The sequence below is a fragment of the Triticum dicoccoides genome, chromosome 2A, assembly GCF_002162155.2.
Source record: "Triticum dicoccoides isolate Atlit2015 ecotype Zavitan chromosome 2A, WEW_v2.0, whole genome shotgun sequence".
NCBI lineage: Eukaryota > Viridiplantae > Streptophyta > Magnoliopsida > Poales > Poaceae > Triticum > Triticum dicoccoides.
In genome coordinates, this window is record NC_041382.1 from 108,098,254 (window position 1) to 108,107,089 (window position 8,836).

At 51.1% G+C, this 8,836-nt stretch overlaps 1 pseudogene; it reads right to left on the reverse strand.

Moving 5' to 3' along the window:
- Positions 1 to 3,584: 3,584 nt before the first annotated feature.
- LOC119353661 overlaps positions 3,585 to 8,836 on the reverse strand; it is a 16,542-nt pseudogene continuing 11,290 nt past the window's right edge.

The following is an 8,836-nucleotide window of genomic DNA, read 5'->3' on the forward strand; positions in this document are numbered from 1 at the left end:
CTTCTTCAGTTCGCGAAAGCCCTCGGTTTTGGGAAGCTTCCCCAACCGGTTTTCCCGGTTTGCTAGTCAGTTTCGGGTGGTTCTTATTTGGTTCTTCTTTCTTTTTCCTTGTTTCTTTTTCTTGTTTTTTTATTTATTTTCTTTCTTTTTTCTTAAATGCCAAACTTTTAAAAATTCATGCACTTTTTTCCCCGAATTGATGAACTTTTTTCCAAAAATCCATGAACTTTTTCATCAAAATCAACGACCTTGTTATTTTCAAAATCGATGAAGTTTTTTCAAATCCGTGGAATTTTTCTCAAAATTCGTGCACTTTTTTCAAATTTGTGAACTTTTTGTCAAAATAAATGAACTTTTTTGCAAAATCAATGAAAAAAAATTCAAATTCATGAACCTTTTTCAAATCCATGAACTTTTTTTCAAAACCATGTTTTTAAAAAGTTTGGAACTATTACTGAATTTGCTTGTTTTTCAAATCCAAGGACTTCTTTGAATTCGATAACATTTTTGCTTTTTGGATTTTTTTTTCGTTTTTGTCAAAAGTCAACTGCTGACCAGTCAATGGGCTGAACCCTGACCCATACAAAATTCTATATATGTAATACCTCCAAAATTTTATCTAAAAAACATTAAAATAATATGTAATGCCTAGTGTTGGATATTTTGTGATTTGCATCTAAACAGTAGATCAATAATTTGTTGCTACTACAGTGTTGCATCAGTGGTCCAGTTGCTACAGCAATTTTGTCATGATCGGGGGCAATTTTCCTCCAACTTAGTGCACACTGCACAGGGCATATAAATACTCCCTCCATTTTTATTTAGTTCGCATATTAGCTTTGGTCAAAGTCAAGCTTTACAAACTTTGACCAAGCTTATAAACAAAAATATTAAGATATACAATAACAAATCAACAACATTAGATTTATTATTGAATGTACTTCCACATCGTATATACTTATTATGATAAATGTCTATATTGTTTTCTATAAACTTGGTCAAACTTTATGAAGTTTGACTTCAGTCAACTCTAATATGCAGAGTAAATAAAAACAGAGGGAGTACATGTGAGAGGAGATCCGTACGCGGCTGCTCTAAGCTCATGCTCTCACCCTCACTCAAGCTCGACCCCAAGCTCAGGATCAGAGCAAGCACTGAAGGCATTGGGAGGCACCAAACAGACATCATATTAAGATCTAGAAGGAGAAGGAAGAAGAAGAGAAGATGACAAGACCTCAAGATCAAGGTAACTGTCCATCTTCTTATTTCTATGTGGCTCAAGCTTAACCTGGTTGATCCTGACAATCAACACATGGGGCGCAGCTCTGCTCTTGTCCATAAATTTAGACTTTATGTCACCTCATTATTCTAACTATTGATCCCCTTCCCGTCCCCCGCGTCGCCTCTGGGCGGCTCGGGCGGAGCCCAGCACCGTCGGCGCCTCGTCCCACCCCGCCCCCTCCACCTCCCCTCGCCGCCGCCGAATGACGCGGCCGGGCTAAGCCCGCGCAGCGGACGGCGGCGGCGGGGCTCTCCTGGCCCGCAGCGGCGCGGGCGGCTATGGATCTCGGGCGGCGGCCCGGTCTTCGCGGCGGTTGTCGGCTGCTGCGGCCGCGTGGGCGGCGCGGCGGCGAGGCCTGGTGGTGCTCCTGCCTCTCCCTTGGCGGCGCTCGGCTTGGGGGCGTGGTGCTCCGGATCTCGGCGCTTCCCCGATGGGTCACCGTTCCTGCTCGGCTGGGCGGCGCGGGAGCCTCGGTGGTGCTTCGGTGGCCGGCGGGGAGGCTGGCGGACACTGGATCTGGCCGGGCGTGGCTGGATCCGGGCGTTCTTCGGGGGTTTTCTGCTGCAGCCTGTTCGTTGTCTCCGCGTGGTGCGGTTCCTGCGGTGTGGCGGCGGTGACCTCCTGCCCCAAGGCCTGGTGAGGGCGACGGCGTGAGGTCGGCCCGATGGCGGTGACGGTGGTGTGCGTCCAGGGCCCGGCATCTGGTCGGGCGGGCGCGCGGGACGGCCTTGGCAGGGGCGGGCGCTGACGGGAGGCTTCCCTCGGTGCTCTGCGGTGCTGGTTTGGTGGAGGTTTTAGGGAGGTTTGATGGAGGTCTGTGGCTGGCCGGTACGGGCTGGTGGTGGTCGAGCATCTCAGGGAGAAATCCTTCTTCCGACCTTTGCCGGAGCTGGCGACGGCGGCGCCTGTGGGCGTCGCGCTCTTTCCTAGAAGCGTCATCGATGTATGGTGCTCCACCCCTCACCCCGCGGCCTTGGCTCCGGAGGGAAACCTCTGATCTGCGGGATCGGACGATGAAGGCGTCTTCACGTCTTCTTCCTCCTTGGGGGCATCGTCTTGGAGCCGGCTACAACCTGAGACCGGTGGATGGCGGCATCTTCGCCGCATGGAAGGGCGGCATCTTCGCCGCGTGGGATGGCGGCATCTTCGCCGCGTGGAAGGGCGGCATTTTCGCTGCGTGGTTTGCTGAGGCGGCCGTTTCAGGGGCGCCGATTTCTGTTTGGCAACGATGATGGCGTCAAGAGGAGCTTGGGTCGCGGCTCGGGCTTTGGTAGTCGGATCTTCCCGGCGTGCCCGAGGTGCTCTTTAGGGCACGGTCGGCGCAAGTCCTGCATATTTCCCTTGTGAGGCTCGTCGTCAAAGTCGAAGTTGTCGGTTGTTGGCGTGTGTGGCCATCTGTTGGCATGTGCCGTCATTGCTCTGTGTAGCTGTTTGCGAGGGCGACTTGTTGGTGGAGCTCTATGGTGAAGTCGGAGTCGCCCGTTCGGAGATAACCGGTGATGACGATGACGCTTGCGACTCCCCGGCGGATGTCTTTTCTTCTTTGCAGCTCATGTTTCATGTCGGTGGCCAGGTTGGCCGGTGGTGCCCATGTTATATGGGTTGGGTTATATTGGTTTTAGCCCGGTTTTCCGTCAATTAACCGGGCAATTCTTACTTCTTCTTAATCAATGAAAATGGCAAGTCTTTGCCTCGTTTCAAAAAAAGATAGACTTTTCTGGTAACTAGTTGGAGTATGAAAAAAGTGTCAAGAGGGTGCAAGCACAAGGAGCTAGGAAGGATGGAAGAGATCTTTACCCTCTTTTCACTTCACTACTCAAACTTTTTGTTAGAAAAAGCGAAAATAGCTCAGTGGGAGGAGACGTTCTCGTCGACGACGAGGCGCCTACGGTGACTTCGTAAATCTCAAGATGATATGCCGGCCCAGTCTCTCGGAGGTGCTCATAGGGGTAGGGTGTGCGTGTGTGCGTTCATAAGGATGAGTGTATGCGCGTGTATATGAACGCTTATGTCTGTACTGATGCTCAAAAAAAAGTAATTGCGGTCTACATTGATCTTAGCCTAATTAAGCACCAAAAGAGTCTAGACGTGAGGTGAAGTGTTGGAATTGGTTGGTACATAGATTCACCCATGGTGGAAGGCATGTTATCAACTTTTTTTTTTTTGGCTTTTGGGTGATCTGGCCGGTGCGTGCACTTCTACAGCAATGAGCTAGGGTTGTTATCATTTGCAAAGTGAGTCTTTATATAACACAGGATAAAAGGTGCGGTACATTTTACACTCGTATTGGCGTATAACACGACAATGACACACGATCCACATGCATGCCCACACATGCAACGCACATCACAACACAAACACATCGGCAGCAGCTTCAGCACACATGCATCACTCCTAATCGGCAGTTCGGCACTAGCATATTAATCCCACCACCTCCCTACGGCATCCCATGATCTCATCAGGTGATATTCGGAGCCTCAGACGTAGCACTCGTAGAGCTTGATGTCCATCTGCAGGCGGAAGTAGAGCAACCCCTCGACGGCGTCGGTGCGGAGCGTGGCGACGCCGCGCGCCATGAAGAAATCGCCGGTGCCGCCGACGACGGAGATGTCCCGCGTCTCCTCGCCCATGAGGTCGGCGCCCATGAGGTTGAGGGTGCCCCTGTGCGCCGTGGAGTTGAACACGAGCGAGAAGGCGAACCACGCGTTGAAGGACCCCTTCCCGTCGTAGAAGTAGAACCCCTGTGCGCGCGCCGCGGGCTCCTCCTCGGCCCCGGCGGGCAGCGCCTGCCCCACCGTCACCGGGTCATCGAACACCACCAGCATGCCGAAGTAGGTGTCGTTGCTCAGCGCCGGCGGGCTCGTCGCGGCCGCTGACGTCGCGTTGGCCGTGTTGTTGGCGCCGTCGTGGAGGATGTCGTGGTAGTAGAGCGTCATCTGCCTGCACGGCTCGTCGGGGCTGCCGGAGACGAGCCTCCTCCGGCCGTCGGCGGCGGCGGCGACGCCGAAACCGATCAGGAGAAACGTCGCGAGCATGACGGCCCTTGAAGATGCCGCGAGGCCTTGCATTGTCGTCGATCGGTGCAACTCTTGCCTGCTATATGTGCTTAAGCAGGCAGTGCCAGTAGCTAGCTGATCGAAGGGCTCGGCTCGTGCATGCTGTGTAAGCAAATCCGCATATATATAGGCGTGGAGCAGACAATACTAGTGGGGTTGGTTCGGTGAAAAGGACCGACCCGGTAAAAGGGGGCCGGCCGGCCGGGCATAAATCTTAGTGAAAAGTAACGGTAGCGATCAGACACACATGGCGTGGTTGGTATAGTGTCGTTGTTCCAGCACCATGCTGTGAAAACTTGTGCAAAATAACATGCGTTGGTGCCATTTCCGCGTCACTTTGAACCTCATCAACTACTCCCTCTGGGAGTACTATTTATTTTTCTACTGACATAGGCTTATGCGCAAAACTCCCCTACGTGCACTTTACCTACGAAACATGTCGCCAAACTGCACATTTAGTAGGCAACATGGTCACAAAACTACAACACTACTCTTCTAAGAGAAAAGTTTAATGATATTTACTCGTCAGTAACACTCGACTGTGACTTGGCATGCCAGCGATGTTTGGCTTCGTTGATTTGGCCGTACATACCGGCATACTTGGCCCAGCTGTGAGGTGTTGACAATGAAGAAAGTAGCCCTAACAATGCATTGTTTTTCCCTAAAAAAATGCATTGTTTTTTTAAAGGAGGTTAACCCACAGCCTCTGCATTATTGCGATGCACACAGCCATAAGATGTCCACTAGAAAAACTCTACCATGTCCACAGCTTTCACATATTCACCATTCACCATTACTCCAGGCACTAAGATGGCAATACTCTCACATATACTACTGCTATCCAAAATACAACAAGGCAATGCGGACGGTGCTACCATACATTTACAACGGCGGTGATACACGGCAGGACCAATCGGGTCAAGAAACAACAAAAGCATGCACTTGATCACAGTGCGTTGATCCCTCCATCAAAACCTGCGGCTTTTCGGGCTGGGCTGGGCTTCCGTGGAAGTGCTGCATCGCTTGAGGTAGGTGTCAAGTGTCTTCTGCTTCGAGGGGCTTGGTCTCGTTTCGATCTGCGAGACGTTCAGCGTTTTCTCCTGCCCGTCCAGCATCTGGTGACAACAGAACATCACATTGTCAGACCCATTCATGGCATATCAACCGTTGATATGAGAAACCTCAATGGACATTATAACTGCCGAACAGTTTCAGGGTAATTATAACTAAAATCACTAGAAAAGCCAACGGGGTCAGCTATCGTTATGCGCTTATGATGGAATGAAATGTTGGTTATCGTAGAAGAAAATAGTGTGCAAGTGCAAGGACAGAGGGAAAGAGGGACAAATAGCAGACCTGCCCCAAATTCTCAAGTTTGCCTTGAACAACATCCCTACAGAGCAATAAAAGTGGCAAAGACACTTCAGTGGATGATCTTAAGTACAACAGTTGTGTATGGAAAACAAGATTCAGGCATACCATATAATATCATCTACTGTGTCGTTTGCGAGAAGGTAATATATGTTCACCGAAGAAACCTGGAAATTTGGGAAGAGAACAAGAGGAAAAATAAGGGTCAGAAAGGTGGACCCACAAATTATCAACTGCAGAGAAGCCACATATTAGGCTAGAACAAGAAATGCGATGTTCACCTGACCAATCCGGTGGGCACGATCCTCTGCCTGAATAATGTCACCTGGAGTCCATGATAACTCAGCAAAGATAACTGTACTTGCTGCTGTCAAAGTTAACCCCACGCCTCCAGCTTTGATGGATAACTGCAATGTTAAGGCTTCCATGAGGTTACACACAATAAATAAACAGAACTTTCCATCCAGAAATTTTATAAAATGATGTCTGTTGGTTGGAGCATTGCATTATGCTGTGTGATCTCAATTGTGACTTAACTACATATGCTTTCAAATCTTTGTGATTGTTCGCCTTATTATTGAATAAGGCAAACATATCTCTACCATGGCCTAGCCTTGGTGCTCTCTTCCAGCTCTAGAAGCACAAAGGCTTCAGAAAAGGTCATAATTCACTGGCAGTTTCAGTCAGCATTGTGCCACCCAAGGATCATTTTCGTGGGCAAGTGAACAATATGCGAAAAATATATGCCGGTAAATAAACTTAAAGTGAATAAACATGTAGGTATCATTTGCAGTTGTGCACACACGTTGGTATCAATCAGCTTATATGCAATTAACTCTGGCAGAACGCTATGCATTCCAAAAAAAAAACTCCAGCAGAACGCTAACTATAATATAATGCCCAAAATTAATAGGAATTAGCACAACTCTGGCAGAACGCTAACTAGAATATAATGCCCGGAATTAATAGGAATTAGCACAACTCTGGCAGAACACTAACTAGAATATAATGGCCAAAATTAATAGGGATTAGCACATACCACTGCTGCCTTGATGTCATCCTTGTTCTGGAAATCTGTGACCAAATTTTGCCTTACAGCTACAGGTGTTTGGCCATCAATTCTTATACATTTGACTTTCTTTTTCTGAAACACGGCAGTATGTAGGTATGTAGTAGCTCCAGATGTATCATAAACAGGTCAAATCGAAATAAACTCTTAGGAACTTACCAAGAGATGTTGGTGAATAGCATCAATCATGGGTTGATGGTGTGCAAATATTAAGAATTTGCAGTCAGCCTGACAAATAAAGCCATCAGTCAAATGTGAATGACTTGATAAAAGACATATCAAAGCCATTTCACAGAGGGCTTCTCCAATTCCAGGCTGGGTGATGATTATGCCATACTAGCTAAATTCCCATACTTTGTCACCGATAAAAAAAATTGATCAATTAAGATATTATCTGTTGTTGCCGCTCTCTCTCTCTCTCTCACGCCGGACAGAGGTGGAAGTAAGAGCACACTTTTTTCCCGGCGACGAACGCCCCGGCGCCCAAACGCCTCATTTATATTCAGCACATAGGCTACATCACGGCTGAGAGCTTCACCGGCTCCTTCCACAATCAGTACACAAGCGTTTTTATATCCGACGCACACACATACTAGCACACGCACGCACGCAAGACCCGGCCACCACACCGGCCACTAACTCCACGCACGCAGTAATCTTGCTAACTAACCACAGCGTGCACGCCTCTTACTTGACCGGCACACGCTATCTTATCCATCTACCGCATGCATGCACGACCGCACACCACGGCTGCCTAACTGATCGGCTGAAGCTGCTGCTCGTTGCCAGCTCCGCGTAGACGACACAGCCACCATCAAGCATTGTGGCTTACTCCTAACATTCTCCCCTTAAGCCACAACCCCACCGTCGTCAGAGTTGTTGCAGTTCCTGTCATTGTCGTCGTCACGGCCGTGACACAGCTCGCGGACCCGAACCGGCGCTTCGACACCGGTCACACCGCACGGACCCGACCTGGCGCACTGACGCCAGTCACACCGTACTCCGTCACGACCCCGGCGACATATGCCGAACTCCTTCTCCGCCGGCGACACACGCCTGACGTCCCTCGACGCCCCGCACGTCCCGCGCGCACCCGACGCGCCCGACCGCCCCAGTGCGTCCCGCATGTCCCGCGCGCACCCGACGCGCCCGACAAGCCCAACCACACCAGTGAGTCCTGCACGTCCCGCGCGCATCCGACGCGCCCGACGAGCCCGACCGCACCAGACGCTCACCGCGCGCCCACGGTCCCGACGCGCCCGACGCGTCCAGTGCGCACCCATAACACGCACCGGTCGCGCCCGGCTCGCCGCCGCGGCTTATTGCCCTGCACCGCTGCGCCGTCCATGCCGCCACGCCGTGCTGCGCCGCCGCGCCACCACGCAGCGCCTCGGCGGCCTCCGCGGTCACCGCCCGCCGCCTCCGCCACGCGCCATGATAGCCACAGCGTCGCCCACCTCCATGGGCCAACACATGGCCCGGAGCTCCGTCGCACAGCCGCCGGCGAGCGCTGCCACACCTCTGGCACGGCAAGCACGCCCAAGACACCAAGCTCATGATACCAAATGTTGTTGCCGCTCTCTCTCTCACGCCGGACAGAGGTGGAAGTAAGAGCACACTTTTTTCCTGGCGAGCAACGCCCCGGCGACGAACGCCCCGGCGCCCAAACGCCTCATTTATATTCAGCACATAGGCTACATCACGGCTGAGAGCTTCACCGGCTCCTTCCACAATCAGTACACAAGCGCTTTTATATCCGACACACACACATACTAGCACACGCACGCACGCAAGACCTGGCCACCACACCGGCCACTAACTCCATGCATGCAGTAATCTTGCTAACTAACCACAGCGTGCACGCCTCTTACTTGACCGGCACACACGCTATCTTATCCATCTACCGCATGCATGCACGACCGCACACCACGGCTGCCTAACTGATCGGCCGAAGCTGCTGCTCGTTGCCAGCTCCGCGTAGACGACTCAGCCACCATCAAGCATTGTGGCTTACTCCTAACATTATCATCAACTAAGCTGGATTTTCCCTCAGCATGG